Source organism: Perna viridis, chromosome 14, assembly GCF_037379345.1.
Source record: "Perna viridis isolate PV_CMFRI_1.1 ecotype Kerala chromosome 14, ASM3737934v1, whole genome shotgun sequence".
In the NCBI taxonomy this organism is placed as follows: Eukaryota; Metazoa; Mollusca; class Bivalvia; order Mytilida; family Mytilidae; genus Perna; species Perna viridis.
This window is the reverse complement of record NC_142458.1, coordinates 18,909,467-18,924,441: the sequence shown is the minus strand read 5'-3', so window position 1 is coordinate 18,924,441 and position 14,975 is coordinate 18,909,467. Positions and strand designations below refer to the sequence as shown.

General features: G+C 33.0%; 1 long non-coding RNA gene across 1 annotated transcript; it reads left to right on the top strand.

The window, feature by feature from the left end:
• The first annotated feature begins 2,915 nt into the window (after positions 1 to 2,915).
• On the top strand, positions 2,916 to 10,771 carry LOC148598505 (uncharacterized). The gene is made up of 6 exons (XR_015918682.1): positions 2,916 to 3,306; positions 3,806 to 4,773; positions 5,394 to 5,567; positions 6,801 to 7,765; positions 8,408 to 8,464; positions 10,510 to 10,771. It is a non-coding gene; the product is annotated as an uncharacterized LOC148598505 (long non-coding RNA).
• Positions 10,772 to 14,975: the final 4,204 nt, after the last annotated feature.

Here is a 14,975-nt window from a genome sequence, read left to right as displayed (position 1 = left end):
TAGAGTTCTAGTACGATACAAAAAGTCTGCGTAGTTTCGGCAAGTTCTGGCATAACGTATGAGGTGTGATATGAACACTCCATACGCAGGTGCTGAAGGGATGTTGCCACAGATGAAAGGAAAGTTGACAATTCTGAATGAAAAGTCATCACGTTTGTTGTAAAGTTTGGTCAATAGTTTTCCTTTAGCATCGATTTCTAAGTGTAGGTCAAGATATGAGGCTGACTTCGTAGTGTCTGTTGTATCCTTTATCTCAAGTTCTTTTGGGTAGATGCGATGTATCAAATCCCCAAAATTAGGATTGTTTAAACATAATACGTCATCTATATAGCGGAAACTGGGATTGAAGGATCTAGCCAAACGATGTTCTTTTTTTTCTGATCAGATCAGCTATAAAGTCAGCCTCATAAGAGTGAAGGAATAGGTCAGCAAGTAAAGAAGCAAAATTTGTTTCCATTGGAATGCCGACCGTTTATTGAAAAACACGTCCACCACACTGGACAAATATGTTGTGGATTAAAAATTCCAGTATTTTGTAAACATCTTCCTCTGTATATTTGGAAGATGATTTGGAATTATTTCTTACAAAGTATGAGGAATCTCTACCAAGAACTATATATTTGTATCTAGGTGTACCATCTTTTTTGGAAAAACAACGATGTATAATGTTTTTAAGTCGGGATTTTAAATGAGTATGGGGAATAGACGTATACAGTGCTGATAAATCATAGGTTTTAATGCTATTATATTCAGATAATAGTCTTGAACTAATTTTTTCCAAAAGATCTTTCGAATTTTTCAGGATCCACATTGAACTAATACCACTGCGGGAGTAACAGGTGTTGTGGTAGGACTGCAGACCCTCTTGAAATATGGGGTAATTTTGTTAGTAACGTTTTTGTGATGGAGGATGTTAGCGAAATTAAATTCCGATATGCTGTCAATGAAGAAATCAGTCACAACTGAAATCGGGAAGCATGTAGCAGGTATTACGGTAGGGTAAGCGTCCTTTGTTTTTTTTTTTCTAAAAAAAACCCGGCCGAGTTGCTCAAAAATGTCACGTAAACAAACATGCAAATCATGATTATCATATGAATCGAGCGTTCGTATTATCATATATTAGCAAGTCATATATTAGATCATGTAATTAAAATATGAACGGAGCTTCAACGACGTAGAATATATATGTAGAATATAAGACCAGAACTATGAATGTCTAAAAATATTCTGACGAAATTTGTCGGCACGGAAGTAGACAATTATGCAAGTGTGGAGGCGCTGTTTTGTCTTTTGATACGACATTGAGCTCCGTCCATCATATGGGCATATCCTAAACCATATTACATGTATAACCACTGTATGGTAATTATGTTAATTATGGTATCACTATCACATGATAATCACATTACTATCACAGGAACAGAACAACATATTATTTTCTTATATGGCACATTTTGGCGGTATACATACATGAACATGTTTATTGTATTAATCTATCAAAAAACCATCATTTCGGTTATAAAACATTCTTTAATTTGTTCGTCGCATTTACCAAAGTTTTAATTTATGCCATTGATATAATTCATTGACAGATAAAGCAACGCAACAACTGTTTGCTTTGAATTTTCAACAAAATACCAGTAGTTTTGAGGTTTTAGAAGATAGGTATGTATTTCGTATGTTGTAAATAAAAATCTTGTTACTCGGGATTAAGTTAAAAAAGTATCAGAGTATGGATGACTGCTAAAACGCCTTAGTGCGTATTTCAGAAATGCTAATAGGTACATTGTGATGTCAAAATTATTATTACATTGAATCTCCTTGGTAATGTTGACTTTTTTGTTGTTGTAATCAGTTGGTGTTTCTCGCTCTCATTCGGTGTCTATTGCTCCTGAAAAAGGCATATAATGTGGGCCTCTTAATTTTCAAATCTGTAATCAAATTAGACAGGAGGTGAAACATGTATGTAACAAATCCACCCGATTCACTTTTTTTGTCTTGACCAGAAACAAGTACTGATCAAATAATCAGTTTTGGTGTTTCATTTGGTTGTTGCGCTTTAGAGAAATCAATTCTATGGATTGTTCCAAATGTTGGCACTTTGCAAAGGATACCGTTCTTGATTTGGTTTGCTTTGGCTGATTGCAGAGGGAAACGAACGTATAATTTTCTCGAATAGATCTGAATATAGAAAGGACTATCATCGGAAATATTGCATACGTAGGCTGAAAAATTATTGTTTGGTGGTTTGTTTTCTACATCATGAATCACCCACACTGAATTTTGTATGGACTGGTACTTAATGATCATTCTATCTATCTTTCATTTGAATCTAATTCTATTTTGTTACATGGCCATTGTTTACTTATTCATTTTTCATTTTACATTATGCACTTAATTTAACTTGCGACCAAAGGACGAACCAAACCCTCCTTTCGAAAAAGAATTGTGATACGAAATGCATGCACGAAAACTATCATTAAACTCACCTACCTATTAGTTTGAACATATGTTTATTTCTATCTTTATAGAGGGTCGGAAAATAATAATAATTCGGGATGTTCCAGTGAATTTGAACATTCAGGTGTCAACAGGAAATGCTAAGGATTGTCAAAACGTTTTTAATTTAAACAAGATAAATTGTTGTGACTATTGTCTTAGAATATGTAATTAATTCCATTTCTCTATTAAAAGAGTAATCCAGGTAACCACAATTCTAGTGGAAAATCAGGCCTGTGGTAAGAAAACGGATTATAGTATATTTCGTACCAAAATTACCAAAAAAAAACCTCATAAAGAGGGAAAGAGTTTTTTTAGTGTTAAATAAATTACAATAGCAGTCTGATTTTTTTTGTGAGTTATAATCCAATTTAAAATGTCTTTTTTCTTCATCTCTAACCTTACATAATATATTGCGCATAAGAACTGTCTCTAACGTAAAAGAAATTTATTTTTGCTGTGACAATCGTCCAACATTATTTTAATCTATTTCTACCAGTTACTTATTGCATTTCTTGTAACAGAGCAGCAAAATATGAGCGCAACGATTCGTGGTTTAAACATATCACATGAAGTTAATGCAATTGGAAAGTTGCCTTTTGAGGAACAAAGCGGTGCATCAATCAAGTGTTACCCGGTTCAATTATACTTGATCTCACAATGACTCGAGTATTTTCAAAAGTCTAAGAAATTTTAGAACTGCTATATGTCAACTGCTGGAACGAGTCATTGATGCTTCAAGTGTTTATACAGACGACATATCTGGCCTCGATGTGGACTTAATTCTCCCTTCTTTACTTTCTGAAGGTACGGTATCTTTAATTTTATAAGTATAATAGCAGACGGAGGTAATAACATGATATAATTTTCAAATCATTTAGCGATAATAACTTTTTTTGTCCATAGAAGTGAGTAATTACCTTATACGGATTAGAAGAAAGGAATAAGTTTGTAAACCAACATGCAATATACATGTACTCGTGATAACATGGTCTACGACGAAGACAGACTAATGAGTTTGATGTTTGAAATAGACACAAACAACTAAGAACATCGAATAACTGAAGTAACAAGTACATAGAAACAAAATTGAATAAGGATCCCTGACTCCACTTGTAACTGGGTATTGGTCTAGGTGTACCGATTAGGTAAGCGTCTTCTTCCTTTTAAGAAACAGACACCGTGTTCAGTAGACGAAAAAGGAAAAGAAAACTTACACGGTAAAAAAATGTGTTCTCATGGTGCACGAGTTTATGTTGACGACCATAAAACATTTGTATTAAAAAGGAGTATTCATTTATTACAGACCAACGTAAAAATGTATCAGACGCGTTTACACACTGGAAGATGGAAAAGAATAATTGCAGTATGTTTATAATTCTAAAACTCTTTTCATGAATCTACTTTCGTACTATGTGACCTAAAAGCAGGTATGAGATATTTCATATTTTGTGAAATGTTTTTGTCGTGTTTGTTTGATGCTGTGTTCAATCATCTCATGAATCGTCAAGTATGAACCAGACAATTCAATGATATTGGCTTTGTTATGATGTGCGCAGCACACGTTAAACAAAACACACATGAATCAATAGAGTCTACATTCATTTAAACATATTTTATAAACCAGTAACATGTTTGTGTGAACTTGCGAAGAAGACTCGACTTCTTTTAGACAAGGTAGTACAATTTCAATAAATAACACTTTGTTTAATTATGTTCTGATTAATCTGCTATTTTACCTAATTAAATATATTTGTTTGTCATCGATTTTTCGAAGTTTAAATCTTGTTGATTACAATTTTAGAATATTAAAATCAAAGTTAACATCCACATGGGTATACACGAACTTTCGTAAAAATACAAACCAATATTAATTATACAGATGTTGTACAACCCCTTTTTGGTATGCAGAACACACATTTCGAGGAGTGATGCAATGATGATAAATAGTTGAAGTTAAATAATTTTACAAAGCGTATCAGAGAAAATGGCGTAATGGGAAGTCTAATAAAGTACAGATAATTTTTACCATGTGTAGTACATGGACGGGAGCCTTGGTGTTTTATTGAAAATGGACATTGTTGGACAAATTGTTTTTATAAATTTACATTGTTTTGTCGTATCTTGTTTTTGTTGAAAATGACGATGATGACGATTATGAAGATGACGATGATGACGACGACGATGGCAATGATGACGACGACGATGTCGATGACGATGATAACAATGGCGATGTTAATACAACAGGAAAAATGCGTAAGCCTAGGGCAGATGGTAAGCAACTGTTTAAACTATCTATACTGTACAAGTTCAATAGTAATAGAGTACCTTTAATTTTGAAACTATAATGAAACTTGTTTAAACCGAACCACATTTAGACTTTTTTTTAAAAATGTTTGGTTTAAACAGCCAAAGGTCCAAAATATATTATTTTTGACATGTTGATATAAAACGGTTATTAAAAATGTCTTGTTATCACAGTTTTTTCGGATTTTTCAGACTTTTGGTTAGACCGGTTTTAACGTATTAACATTACGAAAATAGTTTGTATTCAAATTATTCGCATTTTACAGATTTTCAATGGCGTCTTTATTTCCCATAGAATTTATGTATCAAAAATTCCTCTTGATATCTACATAGTTATATAGACTGTATTAATATCAAACTCTGAAACAAACAAAAAAAATGTTATAATGATGTCGATATAGTAAAATATGTGAATCCTGGCTTTATAACACGTGCTAATCGAATCGGGGAAAAAGTATAATTAATATATATGCACAAATGTATCACATTTAAATCATGAGAGAATAAGCAAAAGATTAAATCATTTATGGACAAAGATGCCAGCATGACTTTAACATAACGTTTACACGTTTTTTTAATTAATAAAGGGAATTCACAAAACTGTTAACAAATAAGAAGTTCTAAAATTAATAACAATAAAGACAACATTAGTAATGATGATGATGATAATGGTGATGATGATGATGGTAATGAGGACAACGACAAAGACATTGACGGTGATGATGCACAGGGATTAGATTGTTTTAACAAGAAATTTGATGGTATGTATAAATCAGCTGTAAATAGAAATATTTAAGGGTCAAAAGACAATTTCAATTCTAATGCTACCCACAAGGCCTCCCCCATGGCTGTAAATACCAGCTATCAGACGACTTGATCTGTATACTTCCAATTGTGGTTCTCTCATTTCCTTTTGTATTGATAGTCTCCGTGTTTCTGTTAAACTGTTGGGTGTCTAACGCACACCAACAACTGTAGATAGCACATTCAAGCGCCTATACCAGTCAATCAATTTCCACTTTCATATATTTTAGGAAGAGTGGTCAGCCGGGAAGTTCTTTTGAATGTTAATTTGCATAGAGCTCAGCATTTTAGATTATCTATGGTTCAATTATCTGAATTATTACTGGAATGATTCTTGTTGGGGGTATTTGTTTTGTAACACTTTCAAGTGTCATTCTTTGTTAGAACCGGGCAGTGGGTGTAACATGGTATGAATTTGGACTATTGTCACGGTCAGATTCAAGGAAGAAAAGACATTTGCCATATCAGGGTGCATTATATTAATATTAAAAAAATGGAGGAAGCTGACAACCAGCAAACGTAATGGGTATCGCATCGTCAAGTCATGACGATGCAGCACAAACAACAATATATAAGTCTCGAAGCATATATAACAATACCGATAAAGATGCTAATAAACTATCAGAAAACATATAAAAGCAAATTTTTCGATCTACTATTGACATTCTTAAATACTTTTAACAAACTGAGTGTGTAGGAAAGTAAATGATCTGTGAACTTAATTCACTACCTAATCAGGTGAATACTTTTGACGGGTTAAAATGTTATCGACAGTAAACAAAACTCTTGAACATTGTATTATAGAGACACACATTTTTTGCTGGTCTTGAACTTTGTGAAAATAAATAAAACTGAAATTATTTACCAACAGTTTGATAAAAAGAAACTGTACAAGTCAGGAAGAACTAAATATATTTTTAATTTATTCCGTGTGGATGTTAAACACGGAGTTCCTTCATCCAAAATCCTCCCAGTTTCACTCTCTGTAGATCGATCACAATCGTGTTAAGGTTCAGAATTTTCTTTTTGTTGAAATATACGAGGCAGTGGCTTGTTAATCTGAATTATGGACTTACAAATAATAAAGGTTTTTTGTCAAGTCGCTCCTTTGTCCGGTCAAGCACCTTTGAACAGGATTTTATATATTCGTGTATAGATACCAATAACAATACATATACTCAATATTTCAGAGAAAAAAGAAAACATTGATGATACAACGGAATCTAAAATCAGAAACGAATGCGATAGAAGTGAAAATAATACATTCAAATGTGAAGATCGCATATGTTATGAAGATGGAAGTGGTCCTTTTGAGACTGATAGACTTGAAAACAATGAAGTTCATGACTATGATAATAAGAATACAACAGAAAATGTTGAAGATACTGAAATTGATGGTGCGAATGATAAATATCACAGTAATACTATGTTTTCAGTCGGAAGATATTCATAGTCACGGCAACAGCCCCTTAAGGGATCAAAAAGAAAGACAAAGTGACAGCAAAGATGAAGGTTTTGAAGATGATGAAGGACTAACGAACTCAGAAAAGCAAGATGATGAAGATGAACCTAAAAATACTTCTGCAAATAATGCGAATGTAAATAATCAGCCATGCAAATAAGTTTCCAAAAATGAAAGAAATATTTCTAATCACAGCGGATGCTATGCTGGTACCGGAAATGGAAATATTTATAGTCACGTCTACAGCCCAACTTGCGATGACGAAACCGTTCAAAAAGAAAAACTAAATGACAAACAAGTTGAAAGTTTTGAACATAATAATGGAAAACATGAGGATGATGATGAACCAACAAATAATTTTACAACCGGTGCAAATGTAGATAATCAGTTTGGCTATAGAGTTTTCACAAAAGAAAAAAAAACATTTACAACAACTCAGTTGGAATGTACAAAAATACACTTTATGGTATAAGTAAAAGTAAAGTATTAGACGATGATACATTTCGTGATACAGAAACTATAAAACAAATGATCGTGTGAATAAAAGCTTGGACAAAAAAGATGGAGTTCTGTCTAACCTTTATGAAGTTTTATACAGGAAAGAGATTCGTCGTGCATTCAAGGTTGTAAAGTATTACAATAAAGTAAATAATGGAAACAAAGATTCAATGAAGAAAACAACAATTTTGAAAGGTCAGTATGAACATCTTTTATTGGACTTTCGTATATTTTTAAATTAATATGGCTTTAAATAGAAATTTGCAACAAATAATTCGCTAAAAAGTACTGCTATACGTAATTATTATTGACATATTAATCGTTTACACTTAGGAAAGAAGTGACAAACAATTCAGAAACATTTTGTTTTCATTCGAGAAGCTTTTTCTTGCTGTCACATGTATATCTTATTTGAAAATGTTTTTTTGAACGATAATAATATTCATTTTGTTTTAATAATCATGAAAAACATTTGTAAACATATGTTTTCTAACATAATACCAATTCATTCCCTTTCTCACATCGGGCATTAACACGGTGTGATTATGCTCGCGGACATTATCACCATATGATGTTGACTGGGAAAACTTTATACTGCATGTTAATTAATACCACGTGAAAAGGTTTATTCAAATGAAATAATTGAGTTTTAACCGATATGAAATATTTTATTTTATATAGTGCGATTTATCATTTTTTCATACAATGGATGATACAAATGATAACTGCTATCTGTACAATGATAACGTAATTGTGCTTCAGATTTCTATTGTAATTATTTTTACTCCAATGTGTACGATGTTTTTTTTAAGTCTACAAACTTTTCTTTCGTTTCAGAAAGCATAATGATTTTGCACCATCAACAACAGGAGTACTTTGAGTCACCAGGCACAGGTTCGTTTAAAAATTAATATGACGGAGGTCTATTTCATTGAAAGACAAAGTAAACATTAGGGGGATCCTATCGATAGAAATATCCAATATCAAAGTACAACGTTGTTCTAATTCTTTATAGACTGGTCAGCGGGTCAAATTGTTCTATTTATTAGACTTATATACTGTATAACATGTATAATAACACCTGTAACGATACAACGTGCACGAAACATTTTAAGCCTTTAAAGTATTTTTTATCTATTGTCTTTGTTGGAAACATCGCTCCGTGTATTGCATTAACGACTGCGTTGTGGTGTTCGTACGCAACCCTTTCAAGCTACGACCAGTCAGAATGTCCTACTCCAATGTCAAATTAGGGACGCGTAAAGGTATCTGAATTTAGAAAACTATGAATGGTAAAACAATTATGGCTCCGAGGACGAAATGACAGTATCTATAATCCTTAATTTATAGTTTATTTTCTTCTTTGGAAATATTTGGCTATATTGGCTACACTAAATCCAGAAATTCTAAAGACTTTCAGATGATGTATACTCGGCGTCACATAAATAACATACTGTTAAAATTTGAATAAAAATATTTCCTACGACTTTATTGACACCTACCGTCGTTTAAAGTGTCTTAAATCACTTGCTTATTCGTTTAGCCAAACGGCTTCTCTCTAAACATTGAATCGTTAAATTCCGGTCAGATTTTAATTCTCGGTGCCAATATTTACATTGTAAAAAGTCGGCCATGTTTACAGTGATCGGGTTGCTAGGAGATGTTGTTTACGTTTAAATGGTTTGTCCAAAAACCGAAAAACCCAGAATGCATTTCGGCGTTATTTCGGATATCTCGGATTTATTTTACGCGAACAACGTACAATACCGAGAAGTTGATCAAGCAGACGATTGTCACCGGAGTTCGACGGGAACTTACGAACTTTGTTTGTAAACAAATCGTCCCGTAGAAACCAACATGGCGGATTTTAATATGGGATTTTCCCGTAAGGATTTTTTACGCATGATTTAAGCTAATAAGCGACTCGATGGTACTAACACGTCATGCATGTATGCGAACTATCTTCATATTAAATAAAAGAGAGACAACTCTAGCGATAATTCCCGACGGTTTAAAAATTAGAGCTTCAATTCGAAAATGTGTTGTATGTGACGTCGAGTATAGACTGTAATCAGTGCACAGGTTAAGGCTGTTTAAGGTGATTTGATTTGATTTGCTTGTATTTGTAACAATATTTTGGATTTTAACACAAGAAATATTTATATAACCGAGAAAGATTTTCAATATCATAATCACGTGAAAACATTTAGAATATTTTTAACCCATATACGGAACTCATGCACTCATAAACGAATACTGCGTGCGGGTACCCCCAACCCTATATTTTATGGCAATATTCTCCATAAAACACGGAAAGCACAATACGTTGACTAGATGGTTGAATAGGCTTACTTACAAATAATATGTTATCGAAACAATATTTGTTTGGGTAAAATACGAACTATACAAAATTGAATAGTAGTAAAAAATGATAAAACTTGTAACATAGGAAACAATCACACCGTGAAAATACTGGCATTAATAAACCATTCTTATCTGAAAGTGGTAACACTCTCACGCCTATTCCAGCGACTATGCTATATCACATTGATTGTCAAATTCAATTTATATATTCATCAGGCAATTTTCTATACCGAGTACCGAAATTTGCTGTAGCACATGATACTTAAGCCCTAAAACATAGAGGCTTCATTCCCCGAATTCAACATGGGGCTACATATTATAGCACCTTTTTACAAATTCTGGTAAAACGCACAGTTGCTTGATTGGCTTCCTGATTCATAGTTTTGGTTTGGTATATATTCTTTTTAATGTTAAAATTCGTAGGTCTTGATTCTAATGGTAATGATGAGAGCTTACTCTTTAGCACGTGTACAGTACATCGACATTTACAGTATCATGATTTACATACATTTTATATTATTCCAAAAAACTAGATTTCCTTGATTTTCGTGGTTTGTTTAATTCTTCCATTTTAGGCTTGATTCAGTTGCAACTCTCCACAACATATTACAGAATGCAACACAATAATAGAATATATTTTGGTCTTCTAGAATACCAGTCATTAGGTACATCTGAACACACACGGTCGTATTACATTTAGAAAAAAAACGTTAATGAAGACTTTTCATTTTGGTCCGATTGTATCTAAAAGAACGAAAATAAATTTACAATTAAATTAAAGGCTGATTTAATACTTTGTACCAAATATAGATATATGAATTATTATTGTTTAACTCGTTGTCACATAAACAAATCACATACACACATGAGCATTCGTCCATTACCGATTTTATCAGCTATTGTTTATATTAGAAGTGTGAATTATTTCTTGTTCGACTTCTTTGTATCTTTCCTTGAGCGCATCAGCAAAGTGCAGTAAGTCAGGAGGAGTACTGATCAGTATAATCTGACATGATAACAATCGAGGCAATTAATCAGTATTTAAGTACCAGTCCATATAAAACTCAGACATCTTTAATGCCTAAGTGATTCTTGGTGAAGAAACCCCTCCCCCCCAAAAAAAATAAAAACTGATACTTTTTCAGTCTCTATATGATACACTTTCACAAAACAATAATCATTTCGGCGCTCAGATTTGCACTTTTTAAAGACTCATATACATGTATCAATCAACCACTAAAATCGACCAAATGAAACCTTAACTCTTGCAAAGTGCCATTTTCATGTACAATCGATATTAAATTTATCTCCAAGGCGCAATGACCAAATAAAAATGAAAACTGGTGATGTGATGTATAACTGTTTTCTGACCAAGAAATATAACTGGGTTTTGGACATGCACGAATCACCTCCTATCTATGTTATTTTTGGAAAAACTGCTACTTAAAATATTAGACTGGTTTGCCTCTTTGATTTATTGTCGTCGTTGATTGGGTTATTTGTCATGACTTTAGAGAATAACGCCCATTAACAATAGCAGTGTTCAACATAGTAATCTAATGTTTGGCTCTTTGTAAGTTTGTATTATTGATCCTTTCATAAGTGTAAACGTTTGTAAGAATCAGGCAACTTGGGAAAAATCCGAAATATGCATGGCACCGATTTGACTATACAATTTAACTTAAGGATGATTTCCCTACACGAAAATGCCACTATTTGATTTCTGAATCACCGATTTTGATTTTGTTCAGATATTTTTCCTACAAAACATTGGGAAAATAAGATTTTTTACCGAGTTATTTGCCATTGAAATGTTCAATTATAGTGCATTATAATGATGTTTTCATTCGATTTACCGAAAATATTTTGAAAATATTCTTCTGTTTTCAAAATTCTGATGGTGCAAATAGCCTCATTACACTTCCAAAATGGGAATTTTATTTATATCATGCTTTACCTTCTACCTGATTTTTATAGAGATTGTCATTTAAACTGTACTAGAAACTTAACACAAGCTATATACTGATGAAAAATATATGATTTGTTGCCAAGGCTTTCCAAGTTTTGATTTTCCTTTTAAATACTAAAAGGGAGCTGTAGATGTAATTTAGTTTGTAAAAGCTTTTTCAGTAAAATAAGTTTGTCATAAAACAATAGTATTCGAATACGTATCCAATTAAACATCCTTAATAGAAAAATAAAAGATGAATAAGATAATGTGCCTAGAATCATTTTTAAACGAATGTAATGGGTGCCTTTTTAATTAAATCAAATACTCTAAAGGTATTAATTTTCACGGGGTAATAATTTTCGCTATTTTCGTTGTTGCCTTAGGAACGCGACTATTAGTACCCGCAAAAATTTATTTAAATTACTAAGCCTTTTGACTGTTGTATTATGGTTCCCACAATTTTGAATAGAAAAATCGTTTTGCGTAAGGGTCGTATCATTCAATGTAAACAAGTATGCATTTACACTAAATCTATTATAACAACGTATACCGTCAAAACATGTGGGTAATAATTTCTAAATTTATAATCTTATTTACTTATTGATTTGTATCAATGGTAATACAGTACCTGTCACATCAAAGAATTGAAATAAATACTGCGCAAACATTCTATTAACAAAAACAAAATGTAAGTGTGTAAAGAAGTAAGTTCTTCGGATTGTCAAGTGGCCAATGTCATATAAAACAAAAAAATGTAAAACATAAATTTAATAAACAAAACAAACTAAAGTAAATTCAAGATAAATGACATCATGAAATGAATAAACATAAATGTAACTAAATATACACGCACAAGACAGAACTAAATATAATGGAATGAAATAAACACATAAACTAAATGATTCGCAGTCTCAACACACCACCATTTTTTCTGCACACCTCCCGGTAAGGTCGAACGTTGCATGTACTGTAAAATTAACGAATGAAATGGGTTGTTTCCCTTGGACTTTTGTTATAATTATAACTGGACGAAATATAGACTAATTTCACACATTTTTTGTAGATTTCTATATTGACGAAGAGAACACCAGATGATATATATTTCACTATAATGCTGTATTCAGTAAGCCATGACTGGTTAAACGAACATATCTAGCACGGACTTCTCGGTTACTTTACAAATTAATATAACGGACATTGTGCTCCAAAAATAATAAATTCCTAGCTTTCCAACGGTTTTTTTTTTAATCACCGACATTACTTCACCGACTCTAGGCGTTATTACACCATCTCGGGAACATCAGGTTGATAACCATTTTATCACCGACAGGTCGACGCTTCTAGCTATGTGCAAGACGCACACCAAAACCGGGTCTAAAAACCCCTGTAAATAGACATTGAACCCAAAAATTACTTACAACATCTATACCTTTGCATAATATGGCAATTTCTCGTACATTCTGGACCGCGAGCAAGAAATATCATCTCGACAGCAAAATAGACTATAATTTACCATATAAAATTAATTATTAACTTACCTGAGTATTGTAAACATTAGCCTAGGGATATCCATGTCCTGAATTGACAATTATAATTCCCCACTGCTACTTTACCAAACTCAATGCTTCACTCAATGACCATGTGCCGACTGATATAAAACTCACCTGTTAAATTTCTATACGTGTACAATCTCGTGATTTCACAAAAGGTCTACTTGATTCGATTTACCGGTGTTAGTGGTATTTAAAGCTAGGATAGTTTAAATAGTCCTGTATGGAAAAAATGTAAACGACAATTAACTGAAGTTTGTTACAAATGTCCCTTTCCTAAAGACTAAAGAACATTTAGTCCAACCAAAACACAAACTTCAGAAAAATTCTGTAAGAAATATATATAAAATCACAATACAAAATGTACATGAATATCATAATAAAAAATTCTGTAACACTCAGGGGTTGTCTAAACGTCATCACATCTTGATAACACATCTGCAACAATATTCGTCTTGCCTGCAATGTAACAAATATTATATTTAAATTCCTGAAGTATCAAACTCCAACGTAGTAACCGTTGGTTGGTAGTTTTCATTCTCTGTAACCACTGTAAAGGAGCGTGATCTGTATTAATAGTAAACTCTTTACCCTCAAGGAAATTTCTCAATGTTTTTACCGCCCAAATGATAGCAAAGCACTCTTTCTCTACCACTGCATAGTTGCATTCAGATCCGGAAAGTTTCTTGCTGATAAACATGATTGGATGTCTCCCATCGTCAAACTCTTGTTCAAGCACAGCACCTAGACCCTTTCCTGATGCATCAGTCTGCAAAATAAACTTTTTAGAAAAATCTGGACTCCGTAATACAGAGTCACTACAAATACAATCTTTCAGTTTGTCAAAAGCTTTTTGTGTTGTGTCTGACCATTTAACTTTGTTTGGTGCGTTTTTCTTTGTGAGGTCAGTTAACGGTACAGATATGTCTGAAACCTGTGGTATGAATTTTCTGTAAAAGCCGATGAGACCGAGGAATGATCTGACAAGTTTCTTAGTTACAGGTACCGGAAACTGCCGTATAGCGGAAACTTTGTCCTGTACAGGTTTAAGCTTACCACTTCCTGCAATGTGACCTAAAAATTCCAGCTCACCATAACCAAATAAACATTTACTTGGTTTTGCAACGAGCTTTGCCTGTCTAAGCGAATCAAATACTGCTCGTAAATGCTCAATATGATACTCCCACGTGTCGCTAAATATGCCAATATCGTCGATGAATGAATCAGCGAACTCGTCGTACCCTGCCAAAACTTTGTCCATCATACGAACAAAAGTAGCACCTGAATTCATCATTCCAAACGGAGCAACAGTAAACTGATAATGTCCGAACGGTGTAATAAATGCGCTCTTCTGTCGACTAGCTGAATCAAGGGTGACTTGCCAATAGCCCTTCGTTAAATCTAATTTACTTATGTATCGTGCTCTGCTGACTTTATTTAGTACTTCATCCATTCTAGGCATCAAAACCGGATCAAAGATTGTCTGTTTGTTTAAGTCCCGATAATCGACACAAAAACGAATTGTATTGTCTTTTTTCTT